At 36.7% G+C, this 24307-nt stretch overlaps 1 protein-coding gene across 10 annotated transcripts in view; it reads right to left on the bottom strand.

The window, feature by feature from the left end:
- Nucleotides 1-23876, bottom strand: part of LOC143186146 (protein muscleblind) — a 507931-nt gene extending 484055 nt beyond the window's left edge. For 5 of the 10 annotated variants that reach the window (XR_013003012.1, XR_013003013.1, XM_076389610.1 and 2 more), the window contains exon 1: nt 22998-23874. The gene's annotated coding sequence lies outside the window, so the exon portion shown is untranslated. Of the gene's footprint in view, nt 1-22997 lie in introns of all 10 variants that reach the window. The other 5 variants (XM_076389607.1, XM_076389608.1, XM_076389613.1 and 2 more) reach the window with 3 other exon arrangements.
- Between the last annotated feature and the right edge of the window lie 431 nt (nt 23877-24307).

Raw genomic sequence — 24307 nt, 5'->3', positions numbered from 1 at the left:
TATTAGTGGAAATATTATATGAATGGAATCTCCAATTAATTATTGTAAATTTATTTCAAAAATAAGTACAATATATCTAGTAATAAAATGAAAAATGTAAAAATATAAACCCCATTTCTGATCACGAAATGTTGTAATTGGACACACATACCAACTGTTTGTATTTTAGTGTTAAAAAATCCCCCCTAAAAAAGGAAAGAAAACATTTCGTTCACGAACTATAGCAATTTTTATAGTTCAAAATACATATGTGTTCATAGAGTTCAGTGGTGATGTTTAGTATGTATATGTAAATAGTATTCAATATTCAAATTTTAGTGATGTTTTTGTCGGTAATATTCTAGTTATCAGTAGCATTATTACACTTCTGATTCTCTGAACCTTGATTACGAGAAATCAATTAATTCATTATTTACAAATGTCAATGTCGTAAAGATTAAATCCTTGCGAGACTTCAATAATTGCAATTTTATAAAAAATGTATGTTCTGTCACGATGTTAATAGACGTCGACAGCTATAACCTATGTGAGGGTCTCTAGCTTTGAGTGGACTCTAAATCTAGGCACTGACCGTGACCAGCGCAGCTGAACTTCGGTTATCTGATGAGGACTTGTGTTCCCTGCGTAACGCAGCTGTTATTCAAAGGTATGAGTATAGCATTACGTCACACATAAGCACAGTTAGATTTTCCATCTCTGATACGTACTTCGGTTCAAACAGCCTACTTATCCCTTTACCTTCGTTCCAGTCTGTTAATGGTCGACCTACCCACTCTCGATTAAAACTATCGCTAATCGCTCATCTAAATTTAAACTCTCTTTTTGTAATCTTACATTGTATCTATAATCTTTATAATTCCTACAGACATGTGTGCTATTTGCACCTAATCCTCTTTTAGCGCGCCAATAAATCATATATTCTTTATTACTCCATTTACTTCTTAATAGCTCTAATTTCAATTCAATTTTTATGCTGAGAAACTTGGAATATTCAAACTTGTATTGTATGATAAACTTATAAGATTTAGTTATCAACCTAAAATCTGTTTCTAGCTGAACTTATGGAAAATTAAGAATCATAATTGTATAATATTACGTGTTAGAATAATATCGAGATAAGTAACACTCGTCTGATAAAAGGTCACATTAAAATTATTTTGAAAGTAAAATTCAACCTCCCAGAGATGTTCTATCGTTTTTTTAGTAGCTGCATACTCAAGAATACTCAGGAGTTGCATACCTACTTAAAAGAGTAAGTGGACTTATATCGTGAAAATCTAGTGATCATTTTTAATTAATTGTTAGTTACTTAAAATGAACTTCGAGGTATAAGATGCATTTACAAATACTTACCATACGCAAGAAAATTTGGTAAATAACAGTGTTTACTATAAAATGAATATGTATATGTTCTCACAAAAAGAAAATATTGTAATCTGTTGAGCCATATATCGTACATGCATATATCAATACAAACATATGTATGAAATAGGTCCAAAACGCAGCACAGATTCACGATTTTATTTGGCAATAATATACTGTATCCTCAAATTTGATATGGTAAATAAGCAGTAGCTACTTTTAACTTAGAGATCTTAATTTTAACAACTTATGCATGTACCTATATGTACATGTCTATTTATCGTCTCGAAGTGAGGGAACCCATAGTATGTGCAGGAACACAAAATATACACGTAATTGTAACTGTACTATCCAACAAAAGCAAATCAACAATCCATTTGTGTTACATGAAATATTGTCATACAGTTTCCCCGAAAAGTCTCAAAAATCCATGAAACCAATTCGGTAATAAACAACTAACCTTTATAGTCTACTTTCAGTATAAATTTCATAATGACGAGCTTACAGCAAAAGGTCAGCTGACAATCACGTTGTCTCATCACGTACAGCTAACTCAAACGATTCTGACCACACCGACGCTATACATATATCTCTCTCTATTATTCAATGGCTCCCGTATGAGAAAGAGTTAGAGAGTGTCAGTACGGCTAGATTTGTCTGAACTACATAGGTATACATACATAAATGAATCTAAACAAATTCAAGACATAGTAGACAAAAGAGCAAACTTATACAAGGGACCAGGAATGGTATGAAGTCTGCTGTCCAATGACGTCACGAGATAGAAAGGAAACGTTTCGAATGGAGTGGGGACTGGCCCATCAACCAGTGATTGCTAAGAATCCCCACTTCATTCGAAAAATCCTTTCCCTGCAGGCTACACTGTATCTGCCAATGACATTATCAAACTAAACCAAGTCAAATATCTTGCATTATAGACAAAATGAATGCTCATAATCGACTACAAAATATCTCGCATTCTACCGCGAACGCATCGTCAATTCGACCAATCCTGCAAATGGAAGAAGCACGTAGAACCAACCATAAATTATGTTACTAGCGATGCATTTGAGCGCGAGGTATTTTTTAGCTGATTGTGCGCCTTTTCGCAAATGCAGCAGTACGTTGTTAACGGCAGCAAAAAAGGATAATTAAATTCCTAGAGTCGTGGTGCAGTGCTGAACTCGATGCAGACGTAGGGTATGTCCTTCGAGGGCACGGAGAGTACGCGACGTCGGCGACGATCACGAGAAGTCTGTGCGGGGGATATTGATTCGGTCGTCCCTCTTTTTCTGCAGCAGTCACGTGAAAGAAGTGGACGAAGCTCGAAGCCGCATTCGTGCACGGTATATCGATTTGACCGAGAGAGCCGAACCGGAGTCCCCCGAGCACGCGAAAAAAAACTCGTCCATGTGAAGAAGATACGCAGATTCACGCCAGTCCAGCTTAATCTTGTTTGCCTGTCCTCCTTCGCGCAAATACAGTGATCGTTAACACATACCTGACCGGATGATGAAAATCCCTCATTTCAGTCGCCAATAACCAAACGATAAATACGCGTCGAATTTGCGACTTATGTCAAGAAATGCTGATCTTTGGACGTTGGCGATGCAAAAAGTGCCAATTGGATATATTACAATCGATCCTGATACCATGATACACTTGTGATTACTCTATATCGTTCATGAACGACTAATACTGTGGAATGAAGTGTGGCATGAAAAAATGGTATATTTTCGGAGGTTCACACCATAACTACATACATATTAAACAAGATGCTGTTTAATTCGTTTGTTTCGGATTAACGAAACAGACGCAATTATGCGTAACAGCAAGACATTTGTTTAGAAAATATATTTTTCCAAATAAATGCAACTCACATAGCTGTTAGTATTGTTGCTTTTAAAAAGTAGCTTATGTACTTCAAGAATTGATACGTATTTGTATCGAAACCCACATAAAAATGTCTTACGACTTTTCTGGAATAAAAAAGAATTCCAATAGAGATAAAAAATGTTTTTTATTATTACCACTAGCTTAAATACCGTAGACTCTTCCGTCAAATGCTAGCTTTTATTATAAAACGTGATTTAACATTTATAACTTTCAGTACAATAGGTTTATTGCTTTATAAGGTAAAAAAATCTACAGAAATGAAATCATCAATAGAATTTAACAAATTTTTCAAAAACTAATAACATCCGTGCCAGAACTTTTAAACGCCTATTTGTCCATTCCTGAGGTCATGTCATGTCATGTTTTCCTCCAACTTGCCGAAAGTCTTCGTTCTCGCATAAAATTCGGCAGAGCGTCAAATGCTCTTAAAAGCTTATAAAATCCATATTAACCTACAAGCTATGTCTTAAAAATCTTCAAACTACACGTCATGACATAACACTACCTCAAGTATTGCATGTACAGAACAATAGTAGAACAGATGCAACCTTATAACAAGTGAACATTGTAGTCTCGTAACTGGTTACCAGTAATGAAACTAAGAGATCTGTTTTTGAAGTTAATTCTTGTGTTTACGATTAGTATTTTCCTTTTCGACAAGGAGTAGTTTAAAGAAAACATACAAGGACGAGAATATAGAGAATAAGTATCATGGAAAATATGATCTTGTACATAAAGATAAAACTAACAAATTGCTTCATTACTTCCAACTACAAATACGCAGACTAGATAGTGTTCCCTCGATATGAGCTCTCAGTTCATTGGCGAACATTATAACGAAGTACACGTTTCCAAGATCGCCATATGCTCATGGTAATACACTTTGATCTTATCACAGACATGAGCGACGATCTTGGCCCAAATAATTTTCAGCTATACAAACAAGCTTCTAGAAAGGGAATGTTGCAAAGCGTCAATTTCATCTCTAAAACGGCCATACCCGTTTAATACGCGTCAGCTAAGAGTCTGATATTTCACCTTCGTCGCATCCCGCTTGGTTGAACGAGCATGTTCGTTCCTCTCACAGCCACCATAGCTGAACGGATGGCTGGTCGATTGCGGTCGATCATAAAAGTCCACTGATCCGAATAACCATACTAATACGCGGTCAGCGTCATCCACTGGACAGGGAACAAAAGGGAGGGTAGCCGAGGGAAGATGATTTTTAACCTTTTCGATCGGCCGAGCATGGTCATTCGGGTTGAAAGTGAGCTGAAAGTCAGCCGGTTGTTCACGGCTCGTTCGACGATTTTCCCTGTACCGCGAATGCCTCGGATTGGAATAAAAAGAAAAGTGAAATTAACTGAACGAAACGACGGGAAGGGCGGCGTGCCTTCAAGAGCTTACGGCTGGTCGCTGAGTGTAATGAAATTAGGATCGATTAAATTAGCTAAAAGGATTCTGAGTGTATACATCACGTAAACGGAGCATGGTTTTCGGTGTTATCGATGAAAATTCTTTTGCACGCGGAACTGTCTTCCTCTTTCTAAATGTAATATACATGTTTCGTGGCTTAAACAAAGCTGTTAAATATTATGAACTGATTAGGATGACATAATATATTTTTACGATACAATTGAGTAGAAAGTGCGTCCACTAGGGAACAAATTAACGTTTTGAATATGCAACTTGAATATGTTTGATAGTTTGTGCTACTAACAGAAGTACCTATGTATCAGTAAAATCCCTCGAGTCATGATTAAACCGTTATTGTTGAATAATTTTATAATATTCAACTTAGTGTGCACATTCCAATGTGTATCAATTTTATTTTAAGTGATCAGAGTTAAGACTGCAATTTATCATTATTTTTTCATAAGTGTACTACATACACTCAATATGTAGATAGCATATTTAACTAAATGATAATTTTTACTATGTACCTATCATACTCGGTACACAAATCACATTATGAACATCTACCTGCTTTTAATAGTTAATGTATACCTCGTATACCGAAGACTGGGTCTTCGAAGACTCGGGCCATGTTTGACCCAGACACGCTACTTTATACAAGAATAACATAATATAATCGAACAAGTTTAATCTATCCACAGTAGAACTTCGATTAACCGAATTTCGAGTTTTCAAAATTACTGTTATTTACAGTTGCTCGTATTGAGTGTAATAACAATAAGAGTACAGTAGACCATCGTGGTATCTAAAAATAACAATTTAATGTAAAGCTTAATTAAGAGCAGTGTGAAATTTATTATTAACTTAATATTACATAATATCGTAGGCATTATATTTTGTGTTATTAAATTTACGTTATAAGCCAATATTACTGTATCAGTATTATTAACTTATTATTATCTATTATTAGTATTAATATGTACATCACATTGTTAACAATTTAGTACTCAATACAAATATTTAAACAACATAATATCGTACTAAAATACTTCTATGAAATCATACAGAGTCAGTAATAATATGATGCACACGATAATTAATATCAAGTAATCAAGGATTGATTTCAGTATACTGCTACATCTATCACAATCTGTTTTGAAAATTCTAATATTAAATTTCACCACTGTTGCTTGGTAATTAGGATCTGTTGCAAGCCTCAGTAAATTGAATAATTTTATGTATACATGACACAGCTCTGAATTACGTGCTATACTGTGCTAATACTAAACTAATGTATTCAATTGTTATTGTAGTATTTTATTTGTAAATTCAAAAGAATCATTTTTAGATTATATATTTCCTTAATAACTGTAATCTTCTTTATAGAAATTTCAAAAATGTCTATTCCTACTGAGCAAGAGAATATATGATATTAACATTACAAATTACCATGTAAATTGAGATATTTAAAAAAAATCATCGAAATAAATTAAAAACGGAAAAACATTACATTAATTGTGTCATTTACATATTAACTCAAGATCCACCTTATTTAGTCAAAGTATACAGACATTCAAAACACCTCATGCAGTAGGTACTGATGGACTATAAAGATTTCGAAAGTTATTACCTCCATTAATTTTAATACTTTTAAGAAAACATTACTTTCGACGGTTTTCGCAGAAAAACGTTTCCATTTCTATAGAAATATTGGAAAGAAGGGAGGATTCTTTATACCAGAGAAATGTTGAAATTCGCCCAGTGAAGCGGCGAAGAGAAAAGCCTTCACTTCATTCACTGTGCGAATACGTGCATCTGTGCACAGCCTAAATCTTCGTACGAATTCCTGAGCGGTCTGATGTCTTCCTACTGACAAGAAGTATTTCTTCCCGTTCGTTTTTGCATATGCATTCCTGCATTCCAGGGTATCTGGAATACGACAACCGTCGTCTTACGACGATCACCGCTTCTTCTGCATCACTAAACTTCAAGAAAATTCCTGAGTACTCAGAGGCATACATGTGTATACGTTCAAGGAGAATTCAAGTCTTATGGAAATGAGTGTCTTATTTATAAGCTACATGTGAAGGAATACATAAACTATTGTATGTTAGTTAAATAACCTAAATTAAGGATAATGCAAATATAAATGACGTGAGCGTTATGAACAGTTAATATATTAAAATCACTAAAAACGTTCAAAACATTTTAGCTATTCTAAGTATTCCGAAATATCCTACATTACCAAGATTGCATAGCCAACGTGCTTAAAATATCTTGACTATTCGGAGTGTCTCCAAATACTCTATACATATTCATCATACGTTACAAGTATTAGGGCCATAAATATTTTAAATAATCCTATTTTCAGGGACTTATGTAGGTACACGATGCTTTAAGTGTTACTAGACAGCTTATACTTATTCTATTATTATAAGTAAATTATTATTACGAATATAATAAACTCTTCGTATTCTAATAGCTCCCCAAAAAGTTTAAATTCATTTAAAACTTAATTTTTAACATACGACAGATATTTTAAGGAATAGAGCAGTTCAACATACTCAAAATTTCATAAGTATTCTAAATTCTTCTATAAATAGTCAACATATCACAAAGGTTTCAAATAGCTTAAGCGATTTAAATATTGTAAACAGTATAATTACTATATCAAGTAACACAAATACTCTACGGAGTACCCTAGCCAGTACAAATATTTAAATTATTTAAAACACACATATCATTTCAAACTAATTTAATGTTTGCAAATTACCGTATCTCAATTAATTCAAGTACATCAGCTCGTGTTATTTTTTTTGTAGGACATATGTATTTGCACATCCAATATTTAAAATACTGTAAAACATTTTAACATACTTATTTTGAAAAGATGAAAACGTGCCCCACTAAAATGGGAACGAAAATATAAAACTTTGAAATTTTAATTTTCAGAAATATATTTTAAACACTTTGTAGTTTGTAATGCTTTATATCTATGCTAAAGGACAAAAAACAGAATTCACGTACAAAAGTAATAAAATTATTTGCCTAGAGGCATCTTTTAATTTTTCATTTCCTTTTTAACCTCCTAGAAACACTATATCGTGTGATAAAATGTCATGGCAATTTGATGTAACGTGGGAGGAAGCACAAAAATGCAATAAAATTAAAGAAGAACGCGCTTAAAAAGGATTTCTAAAATCATTTTTAAATTTTTTCTAGCACCCCAACAAAGATCATCCACCTTATCCAGCTTTTGGCAGTTTAAATATCTACTATTAGAAAAGGCAACTTTTTATCCACTATCTGGTTCTAAATGATAAAAAAAAACTCAACCCTTATATTTCATTTCACCCTGACCCTTTCCGTCTCATAAGTCACGAAAAGTAAAAGTTGGCCGCCATAAATATTTTCGGGAAAATACCTGCCAACACCTGACGCGTCGTCTAGCCTGTGTAATCCGTATGAATGACTATATAAGCCTCATTTGTACAAAACCTGTAAGTCACCGCGTCTTCCAACAGGTAATAAAAGTCGGCTGGCAGCAGACCTCTTTGCCCGAAACGCAACATACCGGGGATAATCGATTATTGTCTAACACCTGTCACAACGGTTCACCCGTGAAATACGTGTCAACCATAACGAATGCGGATCGATGATGAAGGATCTAGCGTCAGAAAGGAGGCCTTGGGTCTTCTGTTGCCTCGCGAACAGAGGTTTTTCCCCGCAAGCTACCTTCCCTCTGTGCTCGGAGCACAAAAGAACATGATTCTGCAGAGGTATACTACCTGAGCCAACAATCTTCTTAAAAGGCCAGTAAGAGTCAAACATCACGGAAAGGCAAAAAGCCTCGCTCCGTTGGTTTTGATTTCACTAGGAAAACATTCGAGACGTCTCTATTGTGCCGCTGTCCTCTGTATTGTTGACGACTATTGACGCACGTAATGCCTTTAGTCTATTGCACGTGCCGATTGAGCTTTCAGACGATCAAGTACCTGGATCCTTTTGTAAGGTACACGCGTGAAATCGTGTTTCCAAAATTCAATTAAACTGTGGCTCTGGGATAATGAGTCTGGTGAAAAGAGACGATTTGAGGGAGTGATGGGAACGATACCCTCGCAAGCATTAGCAATTAGTTATAAGAAAAATATCTTTGCAGGTACTTGTTATATGATATCGTGCACTCACAAGAAGACTATCCGGTTGAAAATATAAAATTGAGGAGAAGAGTTATAAGAACATTTTAAGTTGTAAAGCTACCTATTTTGCACCATTAGAAAGCTTATGTCACCTAAAACTTACTTGAATTTCACTGGTTTAAAGTTAAAAGTGATAGTAAATGTGTATACTTATTACAAGACATTCCATGCAATTAAATGAAAGTTATATAATTACCATAAGAAGATATTAATGTAGATAAGTACCCAGTTATTTAATAAATAGTTGTAGTCTAGATTCAGGTAACGGTTTAAACATTTTCGAATTTTCTAGACATGTTACAAATAAAAAAAGAAGTTAATTTTATCCTCTAAAATGCCATTCTTTACACGAAATTCAAATGTTCATCTTAATTCTAATTTAAGCAACAGTCACACATCTTTAAATTACTAAATTCTTCAACACCTGATAACGGATTGAATATCTAAATTACTATACACACAGGATTATTAACCAAAAAGTTCTAAGGTAATCTCTATGTAGGCATAAATCTACAAAAAAAATCTAAAATACCCTCACATGACCTATTTTCCAAGTTTTCAAGTAAACATGCCACCATAATAAACTCGAAGTCATAAATGGCTGAGCTCACGATGTTCTTTCGTATACTAAAAGATATCTTACAAATAGCTCAAAGACAAGCAAAATCATAAACTTTCGCCGTGTTCCTAAATAACCGAATCGCGAAAGCTGGCTCAGGTTTAATACGCGTTCTCCAAGTAGCGATTAGAATTGCGAATGATTGATCGTAACGACCGAGGGAAAGTTGAGGAACTAAGTATAATGGCCCCGCGTTTGCTAAGTATTTAACGCGAGAACAACTAACTAAAATTTTACTTGCCGAACTAAGGTGAACGAGCGAACTTCTACAATAAGACCGTACGCCCTGTATCCTCAAAAGCCAGGCTATTGTCAGTCGAATGGGAAAACAATAGAGATATTGATCGGCGATTCGGCGTACACGTGGAACACATGTGCGCGCGCGAGCGTACCTTTGCATTCAAGTTTTCTTCAGGTTAAGCCTAAAATTACAAAGTTCCTGTGAAAATGCTTCCGTAATTACGATTCTGTAGTTTCAAAGAGCTGATTTAAGGAACAATCATGAAAAAAATTAAGATGAAATTAACGTTTTCCGTTTTAAACATTATTTTGAGAAAAATATTACTTGCACAATATTTTAAATTGTTTTTAGTTTCCTTGTTCTTAAATATTCAGAAATGAGTACGAAAACAGTAATTAGTTTAGATACAAGTGCTTTAATTTAAATATTAGCTACTTCAAATTCAAATACTTTCGCGTCTCAATTGCATTCCTTAAGGAATACCATGTGTGTTTTACATACTAGTACAGTTTTTAAGGCTTATGAAATAAGTTTATGAAATATTAACAATTTCTTGAAAAATTTCAATATTTAAAACTTGAAAAGTTTCATATATGCAAATTTATTAAAAGTGCAAGACGTAAACAAAATTATTACACAGCCTTCATAAACTACTATACGTTTACTCCAAACGAAAAAGTTACTGCTGTATTTGTTTGACAAATTCTACAAACTGGCAGATATTACTCATTATAAAAAGTGAACATCACACTTCAGTTCTCCTCGTTAATTAAACAGCAAACAAATGATTAATAAATAAAATTTGAATCTTCTTCGATCCTACTAGGGTCCTTGAGTTTTTTTCACTCAATAATGATCGTAAACTGTTTCAGTTTGGAGAAAAATCACAGATAATTAATATCTACGTTCCAGGTTTCTTCATATCATATATAACAAAAACTCATTAGCTCTACCAATAAACATTGTTTCATATACACTTTCCAAAAGGAGCGCAGCAGGGTCCAAAGGCCACCGAATTAGCTTGCACCCCTGATATACCAAAGATATTTTAGACCACGTCTGTACCATCCAAAACGAAGGACAACAGATAGGAACGACATTTTTACTGTTCCCCGCTGCATTAGAAAAACCGTGCGCATCGCGAGGCAGTATCATTTTCACTAAACTCGAGAAACGACTCCGCTACGAGACACTGTCTCGCTGGAAATGGCCGTGTAATTACGCCGGCGAATATTTTTCGCTGGGAACGAGCCACCATACAGCAGTCTTTTCCGAACCCGAAAGTGCTGGCCTTCAGAATTGGGGGAGAGAATGGGGACAAATTACCACGAAACTCTTCTACCCTGTACGCGCGATAGAATATAGCATTTAAAGGGTGGGAGGAGGGGCATTCGCGCGAACGAGAAAAATATTTTAATCCGGTGGATATCGTGGGAACGGGGAAAAAGCGGAGGGAGTTAAAGCGCGTCCCTGATCAAACAAACCGTCGGCGACGGGAGGACGAAATATAATTAGATAAAACGTAAAACTGCCGCGATACCGGTAGGTGGAACGTTAAAAAACCGCTGGAAAGCAATTTGATGCCACAGAGTAGACGCATCGGGACGCTTTCGGGCCATAAATTCGTGGGGGAGGGCGTGAGCGCGACTACGAAGAGCGACAGCCCCGTCCAATCGCTCCGACCCGCTCGTTCATGCATTTCAACGCTTGCAAATCATTCATTCTGACTCATTGTCGGGAGAAGTCGAGCTGTACGCGCGACGGTCCCGCACACAGAGTTCAGACGAGAAATTCCATGTAGCAGCGAGCGCGCGCGCAGGGCTGACGCGACGCCGCGCATTTCCGAGCGTGTGCCCTTGAATATTTATCATTTTATGCGAAATCAAATTCTATCGCGATGAATGTATCATCAGCCACGGCTAGTCCGCCTGGAAAAACAGAACCGCGATCAGGCACTTTTAAATTGAAATAACTCGACCGTTTTTTCTCTTGTTTTTCGACGGCTGACGTGGCTGACTCTCGAACACTGCATGGAGTCGCTGTTTTCTTGATAAAACAACGAACGTACCCTGTTTATAACTTTTCTGAATTCTGCTTTTTAAAGAATTCTTTTGACCCGAATACATAAATCCTGGCACCTGTTATTCCGTATCTACGCTCGCAGCGCGGGTCACGTGATTGTGATAAGCCCATGCTAGTAAAAGAACAGTTGAGTATGTTGTATAATGCTACACTTCGCGTGACATTTCATTGTTTTTGTGAATGTAATAGATATATCTTCAAAATGCAATTCAGCATTTCAACACTTTCATGAGACAAGATTTCTTTTTTATGTAAATTAATTCCTCGCAAGGTGCATATAAAATATGTTACCTCTAGGAAATCCAAAACAGGGCCATATATATTTTTAAAGGCCTAAACTTTAATGCTTTTCATAAAATAACATATTTACTTGTGTATTATGTATTTTTATATAATATTACGTAATATAACATAATCGTAGCTACTGGTTGCAAAGTAATGAAACTGATATCGTGTTTACTTTTTTAAATGTTAGCGATCAAGTTTGTGTACATAACTTACACTTCCTAATCTTTCGTCACTTTCTTTTTTTAATAAAAATATATTATAATTGATGCTTTGCACTCAACTTTCTCACGACTAAAACTAAAAACAATTCTGACTTTTTTTACTTCTTATACATACGTAATAAATAAGAAGCACACATTGAGTAGAACGCAAAATATTGTCTCTGCTTTGAAGAAATGTTTCAAATGCAAAGGATTAATATGGAACCAATAACAGTAAGTACTGGAATTTAAAAAAATGAAAGAAAACAGTAATATAACATGAAAAATGTAATAAAATTTACCATCAGTCATTTCAACTTTCTTACGGCCAGCACTACGTATAAATTCAAAACAAAAGGTCAACTGCCATGCTGATATCACTATTCTGTATTACCAATATCCAGACTACGTAACAGATACAGATACAGTGTTTTTATGTTAAAATTTAAATATCCCTATTAGCAAATATATCAATTTGGCAACACAGACATTAAAATTAGAACTGCTACATTATCTGCGATACGATTTAAGAATAATTTCTTTAACAATCTTAACGAACATATAATTGAGCAATTCCGAAACTGCTCACAAGGGAACACAAATTGAGAAGAATATAGCTATGAAATGAATAAATAAAAAGTGTAAGATAGAATGCATATAGAACACAGAAAAATGGAAATACAAATTCCTGTTGTACATATTTTCTAAATCGCTTCAACTCCGAAACCAAAAACAGAGTAATCCATTAGAGGTAGCGAAAGTATTCCATTAAAAGGTCTACGAACCAAAATACTCCAAAATACACGAAAATGATCTTCCCTACAACCCTAATAGTTTTCGAGAAAACAGCTTGTAACACTGTGCGTTCCACCCTTTATAAAGATCTAAAAGGAGGGAGAGGACGTTGTAAGACTATAAGTTCACTCAACCGTCCGACAAAAAAAGGATAGGGGTGAGGATGTTAAGAACACCCGTAGATTTTCGTCGTTGTATCGCTCCAGGCATATGCGTTCCCCAAATTGAGACCGAGAGCGGGAGAAAGAGAGAGAGAGGGAAGCATTAGTAGGTTACGTTGGCGGGTCAACGCCACTATCTCTATCGCTCGCAGGAGCAGCCTGTCACGGGACTAAAATTAAAACGAGGCACACCCACTCCACCCACACGCTCTTACACACGATGCCCAAGAACATTCAGGGACAGACACTGAATCGACCTTAAGGCTTCGAGCTTTCTCTCCCTTTCTCTTTCTCGTCCCCATCGTTTTCTTGGTTCGTTGCTCCTTCCAGCTCTCGATATAGACAACTTTCTGCCCTTCAAGCTTACGCATGTCTCGAGAATTGCGTGGTCGTTGTCCACCGACGATTCGATTGGCGACATTTCTCCGATGAGTCTCCATTGTAGGGACTCGATCTATTGGCTACAGGAACTGATGCTTCTCCCTCTTGCCCCGCTCCTGTCCAACGTTTCACTGTTATTTTGTGTACACAGGGAGTAGGGGTAGCGCTGGCCTTGAAGCCAATAGATCTGCTTCCCACAATAGAAGCCTGTCGAGGAATCGCTGTCGATCGGATGCGAGTGTGTGAATGAGTGACTCAGGTTGTTCGGGAAGCTTTTCAGTGGGCCAATTTGTCGTATGAGATAAGGTCTCCTTAGTTTTTAGACAGTTTTCGGAGACAGTAAGTTGAAAGTAATGAGGATCTTTACGAGGAGAGTTTTAGGGGATAGTTGAATGGGAGAGTTTCAGGAACCGTAACGAGCTCTATAGAAACCCGGCAAATAGAACTTGATGAGTAATAATACAGTGCAACATTCCAGTTTTGTCATTCGTCCATTAATTATTAGCTTCAATGCTCGAGCTCGAAGTAGATAATTACCGTCACATCTTAGTAAGATCCTAAGTTCTTTGTAAATATATATATCGCTTACTTGAGCATATAAAAAATCAACATTTTTCGAGAACTGAGGCAATAACTTAATTTCATGTCGATAACTACCAGCTATTTTAAACTAATACCTCAAAGCCAAGTATTTTTTTAATCACTCCAAAGCAATTGTTTTTTATTAGAAACATTGTTATTTCTGAAAATATTCAAAAAAAGAATATGTTGTTCTGAAAACATGAAAAATACTTGCTGGTTTGCCTCTTTTGTTTCAACAAGTATTTACTTTTGGCAAAAAGTAAGGTATGTTAATATTCTCTTTACAAATTAGTATGTATTTACCTTTTTCGAATCATTATAAATCGTTGCAAAAAAAAAGTAGTTGATGATCAAATGGAGGATCCGAATGTTACAAAAACAAAAGCTACCATCTTTATCCTCGAAAAAATTTAAAGAATACATGAATACAGTTTAATGTAATTGAAGCGTCATTGCAGGAAACACTGTAAACTACATAAATTAAATTTTTTGAAGAGGAAAAGAGTTATCTGGTTGTAAATTCTATACAAACTTCTGATTTAGTTTTCTTGGAAATTATTACTAGAAATAAAATAACAAATACATCACAAAATTGTCTATGTTTTACATTAATTTAGTCCAAATTCAAGAAAATGAAGAATCATATTTATAGAAAACCCTGTTCCATCTTTTAGTCGCAAAGATGATTCAATGTGCTATTCAGTTAAATTTATAACCATTGTAAATGCCAAACTCTGCTTATTTCGAAAGAGGTTATACAGAAATCCAAAAATATAATTATTAATTAATTCCCTGCTTGTTTTCAAGTATCCTGTATTATCTTCTTTTTACATTACGCTATTTTATAACATTCTAAGTAAATTACTGTGAAGCTGATAACACTTAATGTTCATACATTCCAACGTAGCGTGAATTAACACTTTTAATGACCTGTGCAGAAGCGACATTAGTTGACCATTAATGCTATCGTTTAGCGCTATTGTAAACAACTTAAAACAAGAACCCGTACTTAAATTGTCCATCTACTATATTATTCCCATTGGCAGGCACAACGTTCTTCAAATTCTGGCACAGTGTCTTGATACTAATTTTCTACATTCTTCAACTGTTTACCAAATTTAAAGGAAGTCTTAAAATTTGATGACGATACTTGCGTTGGACAGCCCGCGGAGGAAAACCGACGAAAATAAAGAGTTCGAGAGCTTAGTGGCCTTGCAAAGTCATTGATCGAGTTCCGCGGCGGCGATTACGTTGTCCTGGAAGAGCTAGCCGACAGAGAGGGAAACACATACCGCGATTAGAAGGGCGTATATCTCTGTCGCGAAACATCCGCGAAACGATTTACGGGCACGAGATCCGCGCGCTGTACGCGTTCATGGTCGAGCCGACGAACAGGACGTTCGTCCCCGCGGGTCCGTTTCGCGTGGATTGTAAATTAACGACATTTGATATAAACGTGATTCAGCTGGCGCACGGCCAAACACGCAACAGTATACATAAGAATTCTAGAGTTGTAACCCTATACGCGATTCCCTGGACATTTTATTTTCGGGGACAGTTTCGCCGTAAAAGCGCAAGAAAAACGTGGAAACGGGCAGCTCGCCGCGGGAAACTGGAACTTTTACAGTGTTCCGTTTTACCAGAGATAATTTCGACTCCGCTGTTACGTCAGGCAGAGTCCATAATGTACTGACCCCCTCTCGCGCAGTCTCTTCTCTCTCCATCACTCTTTGTATCTGCTCTGCGCGCGTATCTACGGGACGGTAATCGCGAGGATGATGTCATGGGATAATTCTTAACGATTACAGAGCGACCAAATGCGATCGTCGTGTTTCGTAATTTAGCATTCCGTTCGAATAAATTTTAGAAAAGGAAGGATATTTTGAGACTGCTGCTCCACGGGTCTATGAATTCGTAATATCGTTTATTGCAAATTGATGAATATTACGTTTCTGATATGGCAGAATCGTTAATTATCAGAATATTGATTAACGGAGGAACTGATCTGTTGGCAGCTGGCAGGGCTTCTGAAGCGAGAATGAGGACCGAAAATTGGCTAATTTTTGTTTCTATTTAATATTAATAAAATAGATTAAAATAATCAACCTCTTTTCGTATAGGACTGTAATTAGTCAGTTATTTGGACCCTGTACTTCGATAAGTCGAATATTCCAGATTCAACTTATAACACAATATGTACGAATATATTGATCATATTTGTATAAAATACAAAACAGTGACTAAATCTTGATTTTACTTTACCATATATAAATATGCATACACATATGTATGCATTCACAATTCCAAAATACTGGTATTTATTTGTTATTATTATAAAATACATATTTAACAGTTTAATTGGCACAGATTCATAGTTGTCAATAACCTTTGCTTTTGCTGTTTGCATAATGTTTCCCATTCATTTTCTGGTACTACATATACCCAATCCTTATTTCATACATACTGTATATAACAGGAAAATGAGCACAAATCTAGCACGATGTGTTTATGTATATTATTCTACTCTATTACAAAGGCAACATGTAGATATACCGTACATATTGTATATTAATGTGTATTATTACATCATATTATATTCTTTTTTTATTCTATTAATAGCACTATAATAATATTATTGCTGCATCACTTTCAAATACTTTTTCTACATCAGAATCTAGAATCTAATATAGGTACCTCCTCTTTTATCTGACCATTTTTGTTGAAACAGAAAACACATTAAAATGCAATGTATCATGGACATCAGTTACAAGGTCACGTCGATTGCATAGAAGAGTCACATTGTTGCCGTTACACATGTATATCTAACGACATGTCTTAAGTAACCAAGGATAGTATGAAGCTATATACTTCACTATTTAACAATACAGTACAACCTTGAATACCTTGCTTGACGCGAGATTCTGAACTGCAGTGTCCTTTTGATGGGTGCATTTTTCTTTTTATCTCAAATATTTTTACTTGTACCATCGTACACTTATAGTTCTCTTAATTCAGAATGATTTCAACCTAAAATACTATGTACTTAATTTTATTTAATAGACATACCTACTCCTATCAAACATAATTAGTTCCCTGCTGAAGTGTCAGGCATTATTAAAATTAATTAAGGGAATGATACCAGACACCAAGACCTCTCGGTCTCCATTTTCACTCCGTTCCCCTAAATTATAATTATTAATAATAATTACGGTTCGTGCGTCAGACAGAATCATATACGATTTAATTCAAGGACAAGTATTAACAAAATCATAGTAAACAGATATAGTCAACAAATTGCGGAACTCAATTGATATCAATCTTTTGGAGCAAATTATGCTAATTTTGCAAGGAAAATGAAAATAACAAATTTTAATTTTCCCACTTACTCAAGAAACATTGCTATAATGACAAATCACAACAAAAACTGTTATTGCTTCCCTACTCAATATAGTATTTATTCTTTAAGAACTCACAATTAGATACAAATCAAATTTACAAAAAATAAGGTCAATTTGTGTGCCCATAGCTTCTTTCTACGTTATCATAAAAGAGAGTAGACGAAAATAACAAAATAAACTAGAACAGAATTCTAAAGCGCTCCCTTTACTAAAAGAAATAACAGTGTCGTGTTTCTAACAAAGAAATACTGTATTAACTGTCCCTACTTTTAAACGTCCTGCGCAAATATAAGCGTAAATCCTATTTTTAGCCGGGAAAACAGGTAGCACGAGCTCAAAGAAACTTGCAGGTTTGTTTCACGATCTGCGTGAAATACTAGCCGCTCAGAGAATTCGATTCTTTGAACTCTTTCAACGATCCTCGAGCAGGCAGGGCCCACGCGTCACTCTATAGGTGTGACTTCCTGTAATCGTCGTAAACAAGTGGAAACAAGGACACCGACGTTAAAAAGGGTTCGTGGTACACGAGTAACACAGAGAGGCTCAATGGGATAAGAGACACCGAGGTCGGAATGTCAGTGGGACACGCCCACGAAGGTGCTGTAATTCGATGCGTCTAAGTTTCACACACCAACCGTGGAATGCAGTAGACGTACTCACGTATGATTTTGTTTCGACTTCTTTGTAATATAAGAATTGTAATTTTCCACTGCGATCTATAATCCATCAGATCAGGTGAATATCAGAAAATATTCAAATATTGAAGATACGGTTGAAACCTTTCAGGGATACTGACATATGTGGGTAATGTTTAGCTCTTTTTTTTAAATTCAAATGCTGTTAATGAAGACGTGCTACTGATATTACTCCATTAAAATTAAAAGGAAGAATTGAATCATTTTTTCCGACATTTAATAAATTTATCTTTAAAGAGATTAATATGTCGGATCTAGTAGTAGTAGAGAGAAAAATTCAAATGGGGATAGTAGCAGAAATACTCTAATGTGAAATATAATCAAGAAATTCCAGACAATAAATATTGTGGTATATAAAAAGTCTAATTAAATTTTCCATACATATACAAAATAATATCGACTTTAAATAACCATTCTTACTGCCACTGCAGAGCAAGGTACTTGGGATATAACAGTCAATGGACCTACGATATTTATCAGCCAACAAAATTTACTGAAGTAACAAATTTTTCTAGTCAAAGTGAGAAACGAAATAGAGAATTTTTTTTATAGATGAATATTGCAGTATATACAATGTTCTAAATACTCTTTGCAAATTTCTGTCACAGGATGGTACATGTTCATGTAAAGAGCTTCAAAAAATTTTAAGTTGATAATGCGAAATTATCGTTTATTTTACACTTAAAGAAAATTCATAAGACTTCTCGTGTTTTAAAGCTCTGACGCAAAAGACCAATCAAGAGATTTCTTGGTTTTATTTTTCATCTCTGAAAATTTCCAGTTTTAGAATAAAGCTACGAGAAATAATAGCGATCGTTTAAATGTTAAGATTCATTTAAATAATCTATTAAACGACATCCATTACTTCTTAATGTACGGTAAAATTTGAAGGCAAAGGCCATACGAAGACAATTTGATATCATTCGAATTTTCACACACAAAGTGTATCGAAAAGGAAACGAATTTATAATATCTTAAGGAGCATTTTTTCCATAACGAACACGTAGACCCTTAGAATGTTTATAATCAAAAGGCATACTGAATAAACTCCTGAACTATTGATTTCTCGACAAGATTCACTGGTACTGGCTACAACCACTGCAATGTTTAGCACCTTATTGTAATATAAGCGCTATGCTAACGTTAAACACTTCACTAATATTTACTATATTACACCACTTATATAAAATAAAGGTGAAAAGAAATTTGCTAGCCTTAGATTCAAGAACAATGCGGTTCTAAAGTAGAACTGAAAATAAAGAAGGAAAAGTACCATGCTGAATTTGAGAACGAACCGAGTATGCAATTTATGCACTTTTAAGTACTTATTTTATAAGATGTACAAACAAACGCTGAGAAGAATTTAAACTTTGCTTCCTTGGTATTTCAGAGAACACTGTGTTTAACAATTTAATTACACATATCTCAAAACTGAGATCATTTTTTGCATTCGTAAAAACGATAAATATGTAAACGTTTCCTATTTTGGAGTATAGAATAATTAGACAGAAATGCTATCCTTCTATTTACAATAATTCAAAGAACGTCTAAGAATGACTATTGCTACTACACATGTATATAGCATATAGACATTTTTTATATGGTTAGAAAATATTGCAAAGGAATAAGAAGCTAACAAAATTGTCTTTGACAATTAACACGTGTTTAAACTCAAACATTATTTTAACAAAATAAGCATCACTATTAATAATTTAATAGTGGATAAATTTCATAAATACGTTTTGTGATATTTGTATACAATCCAAATTTATGCGTTAAGTGTAGAATAATAATAATGATATTTGTGTAAATCGACTGAGGTTACTTTAAATAATTATGTCAAAGTAAGGGCAACTTACAATAACGTAAGTAATACGTCACAATGTAGTAACTGAAGATGTGGTTATTGTGGAAGTAAACAAATAAAACAACTAAGAGTTTTACAACAATTTCTACACTGAACAGCCTCCATTGTTGAAGAACTATTAAAACTTCACCAAGTTTTAAGTTTTAATAGGCTCCAAGTCAAATTTTACAAGAATGTTAAACCTTCATAAAGAAAACTTATGTCCCAAGATAAATTTTTAAGTAACTCATAATCAGGAGTAGTCAAGCAATCCCCAAAAACAGTATACATACTTTCTATGAACCATATATTATTCTAAAAAAATTTAAACAATAGGTTCAAAAATAACTCCTATTCAAAATCATAGCAGAAAAGTCGTTCATCGACCTTCGAAACTCATCACAGAAAACGTATTCTAATGACAGCCTGCACCGTGTAAATAAAACTCCAATCACAAACGATCAACCTGCATAAGTCGAACATTGAATTATTCGCAACTGCTTGATTGGTAGTCCATGCACTTAAGAGATTCAACCGAAGCCCACGGTACTGTGTCTGAATAGAGTCATGAGAGATGAATGATGACGCGTCGCGACGAGTCGTGGGAAATGGTCAAATACCGGTTTATCGTACGCGAGGAGATAGTGGGCGACAATATTTATCAGTGACGGCAGGCGGATGATATCTTAAAGTAACGAGTTTCGCGAGCGCTCTTCTTTCGCGTCGCATTATTCTGCTGTTCAAGAGCGTGTGTCCAGTGCACGCGATGCATCTGCATCGGCGATTGCGAGCCCCGCGGGCATATCGGCTCCAGAGCCGCGCGAGCGAGCTTTTGCCCACGAAGGAAAACTAAACGGTATATTCGTGTCAACCACTTTTACCGATGAATCACTGTTTCGCAGAGACAGAAAAAAGCATCAATTCACATATTGCGGTTCTTTTATCTTATCAATATTCTCCTTCTTATGCATCAACGTATGCATAATTCAATTCCATTTCCTGTATTCTACATAATTCATTCCTATTAGAAGCGCTTCCAGATCTACATTTTATGGAGGTCATTAGACGTATGTTCAATCTACCGTATTTGAGATTATGCTGTATCGTCTAATCGATTTAATAGAGGGATATGAGAATGAAAGTTGGGAATATGTTGGTTACAAAAATGGACAGTGATTGACAGTGACCAATACTCTTGGGACAACTGTTATGTATTAGTTAACTGACGATGGGAAACGTAAATGTACAGAAAAGTGCGGAAGGCTTAAAAAGATACGAATTTGCATAAATATCTACAGTTACTAAGTATACATACTATTAAAGAAATAAATTGTATGAATTTTTGTTTTTTAATTATTTTTGCAATTTATTACATTACTTTACTCTGAGTTACGAATTTGTTCACGAAGGATTATAATTCTGACTGCTAAAACATCTATCACGCATAACAGCAACGTTTGTTACACGTTTCGTGTCATCCTATAAAGACTGACAGTCACACTTGAAGAATATGACAGTTGAAATGTTATATTGACTCATTCAAATTTTTAGAATATTTTACACTTTCTACAGAAAGTAAGAAAAGTAAACAAGAATTTAACGTAAAAATTAAAAATGAGACGGATTAAAGAAACGAACTCTCAGAAATTTTTCGGAGTAATTCAAATGGATGTCAACAAGTCTATGAATCAGCGTATTACTCACATTTAGTTTCTCATTTTAATGAAATAAAAATTATATCAAACGAACAAAATGATTTTTTATTTCAAATCTAACTGAAACCTCGCCAACCATAATCCAAATCAGACGCTACGTTTTAAAAATTCCAAAAACTCACATTTTCTAAAAACCAAATGAAAAGTTTTCATAAATCCGAATTAAGACACAGCAATACGTGGACACTATTTTCTGTCACTGTCATTCTACATACTTTACTCGAACAAGCACTAAAATATTTCACGGGAGTACGCGGAAACCTAGGCACTAGGATCGCGCAGAGAAAAACGCGCCTGGAAATGGAGATCGCCTAAATAAAAGTTCTACACAGGAGCGCGAGGTCGTTGCTTCGACGAACTCGTTCGGGCCGCGCGACCAAACGACAATTTAATGGCACCTGGCTAATCGTCGCACACACGTGCACATACGGACGCGCACGCACTGGCATCGCGGCAACGTCAATTTTAATAACTCCGACGTATCTCCAACCGACGACTCGTCCACTTCTGCTCACTCGAAAGCTCGAAACTGAACGTCAATCAAGATGTCGATCGGCCCGCGTCCAGAAGCAAAAACCGTAGCAACGTGGTCGCGCGCCATTTATTTCGCGTCGCAATGGTAACGAAGAGAAACAGTGACAGGCGGCCTCTTTCACTGCGAACGGATCTTCGAGTCCGAGGTAAACGTCTCGATCACCGAACGCCACTCTGCGATGTACAGACTGACGCAAGAATTCGCAACACGTAGCAACAAATCGGAGACCACCGACGATTCAGCTAGAAACTGCGCTAATTCGAACGCGAATCGACGGCGTACCAATGAGACGAGATGCATAGGACACGAGAAATTCGACTCTCGACACATGCGAATTCCCCTAAGGAGAGACCGAACAGTCGTTTCCGTAACGGCGTAAAAATTGCAATTATGGAAACGATGACGTCATCGGGGTGACGAGTCGCGGAATACATATGTATACACTCGCGGAACGCATACAGTAGGGCGCCCACGCGCTGGCAATGGCGTGCATCGACTCGTTGGTGACGGTCGCACAGAGCACGACACACGCGTGACCACGTACAGATGTTACGTAGGAAATGTAGAAAGAGAAGGTCTGTACTACCTTGCTCCGGAACACGCGGAGGTAACAGCCACGATCTCGCCGTGATGTCGGTCAGCGTGACAGGTTAGGCGGCCTACGAGTCTTCTGCTGACTTCTCTTCCCAAGCTGGCGATTTCTCACTGCGCTAACCACACACCAGAAATATCTCAATTTGTCGACACTTTAATACGGACGTCGATAACGTGCGACATACGGAGTTTCCTTCTCTCGGCCACTGTGCTCTCTCTTTCTCTCTCGCTCTATCTCTCTCTATCTCTCTCTCTCTCTCAGTATCCCACCAACGCAGCGTACGTGGAGATCCGTGGAGTAAAAAAACGACGGATGTACGTATTCCCGTGATCGCACTGGCAGAGGGGTCTCCGGTTCAGGTGAGCCGGATCGCGACACAAAATCCACGAAAAAAACTCGTTTTGTCTCACTCCGACGTCAACGCTGGCTCCGATGCTTGCTCGTCTGCCGCACCGTACCAACTCATAATCCGCTTTCTCTCCCACTCGCTCTCTCTCGGTCGGCTCACGAGGGCTCCCAGGGGGGTTTCCTTCGATGCTCGCTCGCGCCTCGATACGGTGTGAAAAACCGCTGGTGAAAACCACGCGCGGACTGACTGGACGACGATTGCGACAGCAATAACGACGACGTACTGCGTGTGCGACGACGACAGCAGTAGCAGCGACGGCGACGGCGGCGGCGGCGGCGGCGGCGGCGGCGGTGGCGGCGGCAATGGCGACGACGAACGACGACGGACGACGTCGGAGGGACCGGCTGATGGAACGGGGGCGAATATATGCGACTGACGGAAGCCTCGATGCGATTTTGTAAGAGGGTGAAAAGGTAAGGCGAGCGATGCTGGTTAGGCGACGGGATTGCGACTGCTTACTGCTTGCTTGGCTAGCCGCTAGCGGGGGCCTGGCGCGACACTGACTGTCCGACGCCAGCGCCCCCTCTCCCCTCCCCTGCGCCCTTGCCATTCCCCTTTCGCCCACCCTCCAACGCCCTACCACTCCTCCGCTCAATGCCGAAGAGAGGATTCCAGAGGGCCCCTGTACCTTACCTTTTTGAGCCCTACTTTTTCATTTTTCATCGTGGTAAACCACATGCAATGTATCGACCGATGGACTTACTCGCTATTTATTTATTTCTTATTTATTCTTCGGGAAAACGAGTGCTTTTGCTGGGGAAGAAAATTGCTGTTTAGTTTTGATGTTTAAGGTAAGGTAAAGAATAGGTATTTGGTAAATTTATATTTTTTTGAGTGCTTGTTTTTTCTTAGTGTAGTTATCCGTGGTTTGTGTGGAAGAGTTCATTAAAAA

The sequence above is a fragment of the Calliopsis andreniformis genome, chromosome 12 (genome assembly GCF_051401765.1).
Source record: "Calliopsis andreniformis isolate RMS-2024a chromosome 12, iyCalAndr_principal, whole genome shotgun sequence".
NCBI classification, from domain to species: domain Eukaryota; kingdom Metazoa; phylum Arthropoda; class Insecta; order Hymenoptera; family Andrenidae; genus Calliopsis; species Calliopsis andreniformis.
This window is presented reverse-complemented; position numbering and strand designations above follow the sequence as displayed.